Genomic DNA, 13,576 nt, shown 5'->3' on the forward strand with positions numbered 1-13,576 from the left:
AGCTGGTGGGAAAGGGAACCTCCTAGAAAAGAAAACAAGGGATCTGTTCTGTTCCTATATAAATCACTAAGAGTAATGACACTGACTCCAGTGGGCCCTTAATTATCAGGAAAGGGGATTTTTAAGGAGATGATTACTGCTAGAGGTCTCAGAGTGTAATTAAATTACTTCTAATGGTAATTACACTTACTACACCATTTCATTCCTCTGTTCTAAAGAATATATCAAACACTTCACAGAACTGTGAGCACAAGAACAAAACACAAAACAAGTGTAAGGAGTTCTAATTAGTGAGCTGATGTCTCAATCACTCACCAGGCTGATAATTATCAACCTTGTAATTTCCCTGGGTCTGCTGCACTTCTCAAAAGGAGAAAGAAAAGCAAAAAAAGGGACACATTGTCCATAACTTTCAGGGACAGATTCTGCCACACTTGTTCCTACTGAATAATATCATGCCCAAGAAGATCTTCATCCAAGTCAATGAAGAAAATAATTTGGGGTTTCTTACAACTTACAGGGACTTCACTAAGATATGTTTCCCAATGTATAACACAGAGGGAATGGGAATAGAACAAATCCAACCTAAACCTAAACCATCTTTGATGCTTTCATTCTGTGTGACAGCTGAGATCCCACCGGACACCTGGACATGTGACATGCAAATACAGAAGTACCAGTGTGTGAACACCAGGTTTTGATTGTGACCTATTGTAATGCTTGACAAACACAAAAGTACTGGTGTATCATTTTGAGATGGTGGTAAGACTTGGTACCACTCATAAGATCATTTCAACTGCTGTATATCTAGTTTTACTTTAAGTGAAACAATGTCTTCTTTCCCTCCATATTAATCCCATTTAAGGCAAATTTTTTTTTTTTTTCTAGCTCTGAGTAGTTTTAAGTCTGGAGAAAACTGGACCTTCAAAGTATGTTGATTCTCCTTCTTAGCTAGTTCTTTAATCCAGTCTTATTCACTAGTTCAGAAGAATCCCAAATGTCCTGTTTTCATAATCATAGAATCAAAGAATCACAGAATGGCTTGGGTTGGAAGGGACCTCAAAGATCATCTAGTTCCAACCCCCATGCCACAATGAGAGTTTGAAATCACTGTATCAGGCAATAAAGCAAGTTAATGAAGATCATTTCCTCAGCATTGCAAACAGGGCATTCAGAAGTTGTGTTACAAATAAGCTCTCTGAGTGGTGAAATCCATAACCTACCACAGATTTTCAATATTTTCTTTTTTTAATCTGCACAAATAACTGCATATGTTTGAGGCAACAACTTTCAAATGTTTCAAAACTCCTCTACTTTTATTTTTAGTATCTTCACTAGGTGGTTTGGGGAGTTTTTTATTGCTATCATTTCATTTTTTGTTTGGTTGTTGTTTGGGGTTTGTTTGTTTGTTTTTTGTTTGGTTGGTTTTTCTTGTTCCTATTTATTTTGGGATTTTTTAGTGGAAACTTCAGAAATAATGCCATAATTTTACAAATTGTTTCCTCAAAGAACCTCATTTTAGAGTTCTTGCTGTTGCTCAGTTTCATCTTAAAAACATCCTGAGTTTAATCTCCAGTTAGGACATTACTAAGGTGATGTTTTAAGTTGTATCACTACTCTTTTCAATAGGTTAGAGTCAGAGCTAGGAAAATGTAGGCATGGAGACTTTCTGTTATTTGTTGATAGTCTGACAGCTGATAAATTAGAATTGCTCCCTTTTCCTCCATAGATTCTTGAAATATTTAGAAATTCTTCCTGTATTCACAGAATCACAGAATCACAGAATTATCAAGGTTGGAAAATACCTAGAAGATCATCTAGTCCAACCATTACCAATACTTCCCAGCTAAATCATATCTCTCACAGAATCAACACAACATCCAAACATTTCTTGAACACTCCCATGGTCGGTAATTCCACCACCTCCCTGGGTAGTGCATTCCAATGCCTGACTACCCTTTCCGAGAAGTAATACTTCCTAATGTCCAGGACTTCCTAATGTCCATATTCTTACATGTATTAAAAGCTAGACTATGCATAAAAGGCAAAATGTTTCTATTTCCCCTTTGGAAGCAAGCTAACTCCATTTAGGTTCATGCAGAGCTCATTCCCAGAAAAAAAAATACAAAATGATAGGGAAAGTCTCTCTGGAGAAGGAAACCCTACCAAAACTGCCCAGGCTGTCAAAGATACCCTTATTACTCCTAATATGTCCAAACATCTTGCTATTAAGTGACAAATTAAGAAGCCACTCTATGGATCTGGGTTGGGTCACTTTGTGGTGACTTGAATTTAGTCTGGTGGTGCATGACTAAGTAATGTTTCTGCATCTCCAAATGACTATTTTTGTCCCTGACAAATTACACATGTAAAGTTGTTTTGAGAACTCCAGTGCAGCCTTCCACTTTGCAGAACAGGCGTAGATTCATTCTGAGGGCAGAACATAGCAAGGCCATGAGGTTTTTTTTGGACAAGTATAGGTGCTGAATACCTGAACACCCTATATCTGCTGCTGCTAAAAAGCTTTTGAAAACAACCAGTCTCTTCACCGACAGAAGTCTCCCCTTGTGTAGAAAAAGTAATCAGTGACCGTGTTACTAGTTATTAGACTTACAAAAGAAATAGTTTACTGTATTTTATTTTGATTGAAAGACTCTGATAAGTGACATATAGTTTAATAATATTATGCCATAACATTATTAAAAATTATTAAACTTACCTAATGAAACTTACTGCTGATGTGAATAACCTAAACCAATTTTGTTGCTGCTAGAGGAAAAGACTAGGGAATGCTTGGGCATTATGAAAAAGAACCGTACCTGATTTTTTTTCATTCCCCATGAACATCAAGTCTTCATATTTTTTATATGTTGTTCTCAGCTAGCAATGAAAGCCATTTTCAGGTTATCAGTGATGTCAAAGGTTTTGTAAGAGTGAAGTTTTTTTCTTATTTGTATCAGTACATGCCTCCAGGCAGATGCCTTCTTGCTTTATCAAAGATGCTAACATTTATGCTCAGCAAAGTAGAATGTATACTAACCCAAGTAGACCAGATGATACTCCAGCCCACAGGTATCACACTTCAGGGCCAGTGAGTTTTGACAAGGGCAAGAAAATTCTCCCCAGCTTGCTACAAGAAGGGAAAAATTCACAGAGAAGAGCTCATGAACTGATACTTTCAGGGAAAAAAAGAAAGAAAGAACCCAAATTAAAATCAAACATAGATCCAGATAACAACCATCTAATTTGGGAACAGATATACCAAGAATATATATATGAAGATACATTTATATGTATTATATATATATATGTATAAATTAGCAAAAGAAATTGATTGGTCTTTTAGTTGTAGATACTGGAAAAGAAGAAAATATTCTTTTCTTTGTTGATTTCCACACTGATACATTGAGTAAAAGTGCTAACATGAGACAGGTAGGGAACACAGAAAGACTGGTAATGTTCAGTCTGATTTATCTTTCATTTTATGTCAAGATAAATTAACTAAGTGAATAATTAGCGTGATGAAACAGATAATAGGACTAACTGCCATTATCATCAGTATCTAAACAAGGACTACAAGAAAGAAGAGGACAGACTCTTTTGCGGCATCTGTTGTGATAGGACAAGGGGAGTTTTAAACGAAAAGGAGAGATTAAGATTGCATATAAGGAAAAAGTTTTTTACAGTAAAGGTAGTGAGTCATTGGAACATGTTGCCCAGAGAGGTGGTGGCTCCCCCATTCCTGTAGGTGCTCAAAGTCAGGCTGGATGGGGCACTGAGCACCAGGTCATTGCAGGGGTGTTGGACAAGATGACCTTTAAAGGTTCCTTTCAACTCAAACAATTCTATGATTCTATAATTAAATCATGAGCTGTTTTTTGCCTGCAGGACAATGTGCTCTAAGGAGCAGAGGTAATGATTTTTGAATACATAACAAGTACATCATAGAAATGTAACTTTTCTGAATTAAAAGTGGACTAGGAAAGTTACAAATATCTGACATTATTCATCTGTTTTCTTTTTTGCCTCAGTCTTCTGAAAAGGTCTTCTCAGCATGTGGGGAAAGCTTTCATATCTCTGCTGGGAAATCAGCACATCTCAGTGACTCGCTGAAGTGCTCTACACTGATGCCCATGCCATGGGAACAGAAGGGTGAAATGGAGGTCTGTATGCAGTAGAAGGGCTATGACTTCATCAGAATGCAGTGGAATTGATCACATAATTAGAAACTATTAGATAACTGGAAGAAGCCCCTTGTTTGTATACCCTGGTGCCTGCAAAAGAGACAATGCAGTCCAGAACAAACAATCCTGATTTCTAGAGTGCATCAACAATCCTGATACAGGTGATCAAAAGACCAAGTGTAGACATTCTGACTAAACTAAAATATAAACAACAACAGATGACCCAGGACAAACGCAGAGTCATTATTCAAACCAAAGCCCATCTGAAGGTGAATCTGGTGAGGTAGACACCAGAAAAGGCAACAGGAAAGACTTCTACAGTATACAGGCAGGAAAATGAAAACTAGGGAAAATATGGGCCCAGCGCTGAATAAGAAAGGAACCCTTTGAAGAACACTGAAAAGACTGAGGTATTCAATGCCTTTCTTACCTCATTCTTTCTTTGTAAGACTGCTCAGACCCCTGAGACCAGAGGGAAGGTCTGAAGCCAAAAAAAAAAAAAAAAAAAGACCTATCCTTAGTAGAGGACAAGCAGGTAAGAATGCATTTGAATAAAACAGGATGTGAGCCCAAGGAACTTGACAAGATACACCTAACTAAGGGAGCTGCTCATGGTAAGGCCTCTTAATTATCTTGGAAATGTAGAGCAGGTTGCCCTGACATGTGTTGGCAAAACTATCCAACTGTGATGGCTTTAGACACTCAAATGAACAAGGCATTGAGCAACTTGGTCTGACCCCAGAGCTGGTCTTGCGATGGGACAGAGAACCTTCTTCCAGTTAGAATACTGTGTGGTAGTAGCATTTCTTAGTTATTGGCTCTCCACAGTCACTGGCATCACTTGGATAAAGAGGCAGGCAGTCATATGGCTTTCATGCTCTGCTTACCTATTTAGGTGTGGAATTTCTACCTATAAGCATCTTATTTCAGTTATAATATCTGACATTTTCTGTTCCATGAGACTCTGTTCTGTCATTCCTATGTGATTGGTGTGCTGTTAGTAGAGTCCTGAAAATTTCCCTTCCACCTACTTTCTAAGCTGTCCAACAGCCAACGTGGATGTTTCTAAGCCACATTTAAGCTCTAAAAAGTGGTCCGTGTATTTCACAACTGTCAAAATAGCTCACTGATTTCCATGTGAGCAGCTGACTGTGTTACTGGAAATGAATTCTTCAGACACTTTGCTAGGGCTTTAGGCATTCATATTTGGCACAACAAAGAAAATCAAACAAAAATAAAAATAAAAAGGAACAAAAAGAGCTTTTGTGCATATTGCTTTGCAGAGAATCCCAGTGTGGAATCCAAGCTGTAAACTTGGAACAGAAACAGCATTAAGGAGATGAGCTTTAAAAACCGTATTCCTCAAAACTAAATACTGCAAGCATGGATTGTAAGACTTGTAAAACTTTATGAAGCGCTGTATAGTTTCCAGCTTTTAAAAAGGACACATGCAACATCACCTTCCAAAAATAGTTTTGCTCACCTAGAAATAGGATGATTTGTAAGTAGTCAATAAATAAATAGTATTTAAATATTTCTATAAATGAAAAGGACCAATTTTATCACTTTGAAAACAGATATATAATTATACCCTTTGCTTTAAATTGTAAATATAGCACGTATTTATATATTTAATATATTCTACTTACAACAGTGCTTGTATAAAACTGGACTTTGCTAGTAGGAACATAATTCTGAAAGAAAATTACAGAAAAATAGATAATATTTCGGTAGCAACTAGTGGCAATGCAGAATGCCTGTGGATAAGTTTGAGTGCTGAGTTCCATGAAAATGTGATGATCAACATATTACTCATATAACAAGCTGAACCAGATACTTCTTTCTATGTCTGACTAAAAGTCTTTACCAAGGCATTTTTTGTTTGGTTTGGTTTGTTACGTGAATTCCTTTTATCATATTGCTGTGTTGCCTGACATGTACTTAGTGTAGGAATTCCAGCTGGCTGTGATTTTTGCTTTTACTTTTGTCTTTGCTTATTTGTTCTCACACACTGAGTGGAAGAATCTAGACTCACAGGAACTAACGAGATAATTTGTAAACCTGTCAGCAAAAGACATCAGAATTAATCTAGTGGTGGTCTGGTAAAAGAGGGTAAGTCTGTCTACACCTCACCCCCTGTCGGCTCCAAATCTAATATGAAACTTCCACATTTGCTCTGTGTATTTCCTCCTTTGTGCCTCTTTGCCTGTAGCACTATGCAGTGTGTAAAATCTCTGGTACTTCTATTCTTTGCATGAATATCTGCTTGGGATGCCCCTGGAGGAGACTTCTCAAGGATACAGATGTTCCAAAACCCATGGGGGCTATACGATTCTTAGCAACAATAGCGTGTTTTTGAGAAAGCATTCGGTGGCAAAATGGGACCCTACCACTAATGCTTCGTATATTTTGTTTTTTTAAGAAGAACTGAATAAAGCATCCCTTCATTCAACTTCAGATCTACTACTTATATTCTTCAGGGATGAGTAAGAAGGATTCTCTACATCTGTTGTTTTTTGCTTTTCACAGGGAAGAAAAAAGTCTTGATGGCCTTATCATTGCTGTACATTTCTTACTGACATTCTCAGAAGCATGTGGGGAAAAGGCTACAAAAATGAGTGGAAGCAGAGGAAGTATGAAAAACAAACAAAAAGTGATTTTATAATAATCCACGAGGACAGTTTCCCAATAGGAAGAAAATCTTTGAAGGAAAATTATTATATGAAACTTAGGTCATTGGGATGCTTGGATAGCTACTGTCTTATTTGTATTATGAGTTTCCAGAAAATTAATGAGTTATTATGATAAAGAACAATCTACCTCATTATTCTGTTAATCGGCATGCCTTATCAATATCTGCAGGGTTCCACACTGGGTATTTGATGATTCATCAGTGGTGTGCCCAAAAAAGTGCCTATGGGATGGTAATAGTTTTTTGCCTTGCGCTGTTTGCAGGGCCCAGAGATGAGTGAACTTGGTTTCATCTTTGCTTGACATGGGTTCTCAGGTCCTCTGTGTCTCATAGTACAGCCATCATCTCTTCTAAGACAAAAAAGAAAAGAGAGAGAGATGAATATTTTGGATTCTTACAGATACTTTACAGTTGAGTGGATTAGTGACAGCTGTTAGAAGAAAGTTTAAGTCACTAGTTCTATGCTATCTTGTAATTTTTTCAGTTCCCTAAAGACTGGCAAAATAATGATGAGAAAGAAAAATATTAATCATTAGGATTTAAAGAGAATCTTCACAACTGGTTTATACAATAGAGAGGAGAAAGCCTTGTAGGGAATAGGGCAGGAGAAGCCCATAGTATCATATATGTAAATATTACATAAACCCATAGACAATAAGACAAAACATAGCTTCGGCTAAAGCATAGAAGAATCCAGGCAGATGGAAAAATAAAGCAGAGATAATTCAAAAATGAGATGTACTGTTGATTTGGCAAATGGGATCTCCATCATCTGAAAGTTTCGATAGGAAGTTAGACAGTGTTAAAGAATGACACGTCTATGTTCAATCCTGTCTTGTTAGGCACAGATCAAGCAGGTGGTATTTTAAGGCATCTCCTGGCATTTCATACTTCATGGTATGTATCTTCAGTTTTAAGTACTGGGAGTATCTGAGCTCTTTTTAGCAGAACAGACTCCTCTTGAACAGTTGTGAGCTGAAAAAAAAAAAAAAAAAAAAAAAAACAACTTTACGAACTCTTTCCTTGAGAAAAGTTATTTAATTAATGTTGCATTATTGCATATTGTTATTTTGCTTTATTTTAACCAAAATTTTGGTTTTCAAGGGTCAGGTTCATTCTAAGTGAGTACTCATTTCCTCCAACCCTAACCCTAACCCTCATTTCCCAGAGTAATTAAGAAAACTTTAGAAAAGTTTAGAAAGCTTTCTGTGTAAAATTCTGACAGTAAAAAGAACAACACGATGTAAGAACCTGAGTGAATATTTATATCTGGGATGTCACTAATAAGAAAGACTTAGAGACCTTGGAAGTTACATATTTTGCCCCAAAGATTTCAGCAAGGCCAGTGGGAATAGAGGTTATTACCATATCATCCAGATAAATAAATGCCACTGTGTTTTAATGACAAGGAGTTGTTCTGCTGTTTTATCTATTCTGTTCATTATCTTTTTTCTTAGCTTGTAAAGCAATAGGATAACAATTTCATTTGTATGATGGTGATAACTGTGCAGCAGAAACAGGCCTGAGACCATCAATTCATTTCCCAAAAGCCATCCATTACTTAATCACAGCAGGTTTAATGCTGGAATTCAGCTGAGTCACACACATCAACCAAGTTGTGCTTTCCTAATTGGAGTCTTTAGTAAACATTGTTTATATTAAATGTACATAAACTTCTGTTAAATGAGATTCTGATTCCTCCTCATGTATGATATTTACATAAATGCTTTAAATGTGGGCAAATATTGCACAGTGAAATCTGTATATCTGTAAATTCTCCCTCAATAAATTGTTCATGTTCTTTTCATGTAAATTTGAAAGAGCACTCTACAGAAGTTTCTAAGCAGAAAAAAATTAAATTAAATTAAATTAAAGTTAGAGCTACTTCCATTCTCTGAAAATAAATCTGTGAACAGAAAGTTACATAAACGTATTCGCATTTGTCTTGAAAACCATTTGTGGGATTAATGAATCTTTGAACCAAGGAAAAGATATTGCACAGTTGATTTGGATTATTAAACATTACACATTAATAGTAAGGCTGATAGTCATTAATTCAAAAGCAACTCGGAGATTGAACGTACACTGTGGCAAAGCCCACTTCCAGATGATTCACAAATAGAAGAGAGCAAACTGATCAATCATAGTCGTCTGATAAAAGTTTTCCAAACTCTCTTATTGTACTTCTTTTCAGCTCCATCATTCTCTTGCATCTCTGTTCCCCTTTTTTCACAGCAAGGACCTCCATTATCTACAGTGCATGGACCTGCAAGGAGGTACTGTTGGCTGTAGCTTAAATGCAGCTCATCTATGATAGATGAGAAAGAGTAAAGCTAAAAAGAAACCTAAAGCTTGTGGTTATATTAACTTTTATGACAACAGAGTATGGATGAATGGTTGTGTGAAGGTCAGCGATTTCTACAAAAGGAAAAGACAAAAAACATGAAAGACAGTACACCAGTATTGAGAAATCAGTCATAGAAAGTGTTCAAAAGGAATGAGAGGAAATTAAGGATGAGACATATTTATGACTCATTGCAAGATAACCAATAGAATGTATTACAATTTAAAAAGACATTAATTTGAATCAAATATATAAATTGACAATCATACAGTAAGAGAAGCATAAAAGGTATCAAAAAATCACATATGCAAAGCAGTTTATGTAAAAATAACTAAAAAAGATGTAGAAGTAAAGAATACTACAGTAAAATATCTGTTTGTCTTTTAAAGAAAGTACAACAGTCACATTAAAATCTTCTGAAGTGAAAAAGATGAAGACTGCATCCTTCAAAGATGTATTCAGGTGAACAATGCCACTTTAACACATGGAAACACATATGTAAGTAAAACCCCTTCTCAGCAAACATTTTAGGAGAACTTACTCTGTGTCTTCTAACTTCTCACTTTTTTCTTACATCCATTTGCTTACCTCCATCAGTATTAGCAGCAGTACTAATATTGGTTGATGCGCTGTAGTATAATTTGCTCGCAATTTTCATGTACTTCCATGGGTATCAGAGGAGTTACTGAACTCAGGTAGTTCCTAGTGTGAATGCCCAGATCTTCCAGGAAGGGCCTGGTTGTGGATGCTTCATCCCTGGAGGTGTTCAAGGCCAGGTTGGATGGAGCCCTGGGCAGCCTGGTCTAGGACTAAATTTGGAGGTTGGTGGCCCAACCAAAAGGGGTTGGAGCTTCATGATCCTTGAGGTCCCTTCCAACCTGGGCCATTCTGTGATTCTATGATTCAGTGCCATGGTAGCATAAGCTCCTTTTCAGGAACAATTAGAAGTCCAGATTCTCTAAAGGCCAGCTGTCTCCTTCATTCCATCATTCTTCCCACAAAAATTGCATACCCAAACTGACTGCTAGCAGACATCACATATTCACCATTTTTTTCTCCACTGAAATAGAGGTTCAGTGCAATCCCTGCCAAGCAGACAGCCAGGTGAGTTTTCTGACTGCCTCTCACCACTCATACCAATAAGCAGAGTTACACAAAGAAAATACTGCTGCCAACATCAAACACAAAATACACCTGCAGTTTGGCGCATCAACACATCCACTCTTATAGACTACACCACCCAACACCCTTTCACCTTTTCCTAGAAGAATCTTTCAGTACTTTTGCTCCAGTTTTTAACTTGTTGGGGATTCTTACCCCACTAGCCTTGACAGAGAGTGGAAAAAAAATGTGATGAAGAGAGCAGACATACTGTGTTTGGTAAAAATTTATGGTCCTTCCTCTCACTTCTGCCATTAGTCTGTGTGGGTAAAATCAATGATACTTTTTCACTTGGCAAAAGCATCTCACACGTGATATACGGAAATTATTGGTGCAGTGTATGTGATCTGAACAATAAATTCTTCATTTCTTTCCCCCTTTTTCCACTGCATCACATTTAATTTTTCCTTAACTGGGCAACACTGTGCAGTTGCAGCCATTACAACTGTTCTCAGTCTGTATTTATACTTGAAGGTCAATATTAATTATTCTGCCATACATCCCCCACTTCAGAACTGCAAGCAGCTTTCATGTCTACTCTGTGTTTTTTTTTAGTTAGTCCATAAAAAGGTATTAATTCATCCTACAGATATTGCCATGGGGCTGTTCTGTCATTCATACAAAGAAAATGGTCTCTCTTCTCTGCAGAGCACAATGAATTTTTCATCTTCTCACCTAACAGTTATATCTTTTAAAGAATAAAAGTAAATATAAAATTAGCTAGGATTCAGTAACAGTAAGTCAGCTATAAATACTTGTCAATGGGAAACATACAGTGAACATCTTTGGAATCGTGACATTACAGCATTCTGCTTTTAGGAAAGTTACAATTAGGTTCAATTTCAATAAACCATTGAAATTGCAACATGCAACATGCAACTTGCAAATGCAGCATGCCTACAAAGCCGCTTGTCTTGATCTCTGAAAACTATCTGTAAGTATCTGACTTCAGTGAACCTGAATAGAGTGCTCACTCTTAACTACTGATACACTAAAAAACATTTCAGATAGTTACATTTGGTACAGTTGGGGCAAAGGTTTACTTGAGCTTGAACACATGGAAAACTTTGTTTATAAGTCCTCCTAAGGTAGACATAATGGCTGCACTAAAATAAATCAGTGATCTATATTTGCTGCTGTTTTCCACCCCAAAAATTTCACTGTAGGAGGATAATCAGCTAAAACTACAGAGAAGCCTTTAAGAAATTAGCTTAGGAGTTACTGTGCTCTGTTCAACTTACAAAACAACACGAGGCTCTAATACTTGGATTCAAACTGCATGAAATTGCTATTTGATATGAAGAATGATCATTTAATATATCAGCCTACTTGCCTTTCATCTGTCTTCACCACTTTCATCACAAGGCTTACAGAAATTTCATTAGAAATTGACAGATCTCTCAGTTCATGCACAACCTCCAAGTTTATGATAACAAATGCTTAATTGCCACCTCTAAGTTAAGGTATATTGGGGTAGGAAGGAAAATGTTTGGGTATTTCTAATGGAACTTCAAAAGTCTGGGATTTCATTCACCTTTATAAATTGAAAACTTTTAGCAGAGACATGAATAATTTTTTCATGCATTTTTCTTAACTAGGTTTTATTGGTACCATTTTCTTGAAACCAAATTTTAAGTTAAATGTCTAAAAATTAATATCTTTAAAGTTGAAGAAAACAAACAGAGAAAACTCCTGAATTTACCATTGAGTCTTCTGTGAGGACAATGTAAATATACTACACTGTGGTTTATAGGCAAGCCTTTCAGTGAGGTGAATATTGAGAGGAGGACTATACCTCTCATAGAAAGGTATTACATCAAATTCCAATATCTTCATTTTTCAAGGTAAGGGAGATTAAGAACTGACATTTCAAGACCATGTCAGAGAACCTACTGATTAAACACTAATATGAACTGTCCCTTCTCTGCTATCATCAAGGAGGTGGGAGAGCTATATTAAAAGGAGAGAATAATTCTGTTGATCTATTTGTTGAGTCCTTATATGTTTCTCAAGGTTCTGACATTGCAGTTAGCAGTGAAATAGTGAACTGTACTTTAAGTTTGTCCAATATGAGAACAGAAAATACTAGATACAACATTTTAGTGATACTTAGCTTTGTACATGTGGAATCTTAATATATTCTATGTATTCTTAAAGATTTCTGTGCTCATATGTACCTCCCATTCACAGATCTATTCAAAGAAACCTTGAAGAGCATTTGTTTAACCACTGATATTCTGATTAAACTAGTCAGATTAATACGTCTTCCTTTCTTATAGATAGGATACAATCCACCCCTGACAGAAAAGTATCTTCCGGCTGATGAATGGATACACCTGGTTCCCTCATCGGTAGTAGTACGGATCTGTAATTATTATGGTTGGCATTCTAGTAACATTAGTCTAGAGACCAATTATGCAAATAGTAAATTTGGAGAAATGGATGTCACAGGGCTCTCTGACTTCACATTCATGATATACACATTTTAAACATTTCTGAAGTGCTTTCTTTTATAAGCATTTGTCTGTACTAGTCTCATAGGTGAGAAATCCAGATTTATTGTCAAATAGGTTCTTCTGCATTGCACAGCTGTTCCTTACACTGCATTTTTACCAGGATCTTGCATTCTTTGGGGACTTGGAACAAATTAATTTGTGTGAAACTAAGCAGATAGAAGAATATTGCCAGCTCAAGATATTTTAAACAGTCTTTAGCAAAAAGACTTGTGGAGTATTATTCCACTGTAGAAAACATTTACATTTGATTTCATTCAAATAATTTAATTTGTGTTCTACCAAAAAAAGAAGACTTTTTTTCCCCAATCCCACTTACAACCAGGAAATACAACAATATTAAGAAATATTTGAAATATTATTCCTGAAGACAGTGTTTATGATTCTCATTCTTACTGCAAAATGTACAGATAGACTGAGTAGCTCCCAGGGAATAGGGATATATTTATGTTTCCCACATAGCCTTATAGAGTTTGCATCCAGGTCACCTATGTTCCTATAGACCATGCTAAGCACAAAGCATTGAGAATGGGAAGAAGGAGATGTAAAAGCATACACACACACTCAATTCACACCCTTCTACTCGTTTGTTTTTTGTTGTTATGTTTTTTTTTTTCCTTATGTGAACAAATGAAAAACCTATCCAGAGATCAAGGGAAAAAAATAAATAAATAAATAAAAA

The sequence above is a fragment of the Excalfactoria chinensis genome, chromosome 1 (genome assembly GCF_039878825.1).
Source record: "Excalfactoria chinensis isolate bCotChi1 chromosome 1, bCotChi1.hap2, whole genome shotgun sequence".
In the NCBI taxonomy this organism is placed as follows: domain Eukaryota; kingdom Metazoa; phylum Chordata; class Aves; order Galliformes; family Phasianidae; genus Excalfactoria; species Excalfactoria chinensis.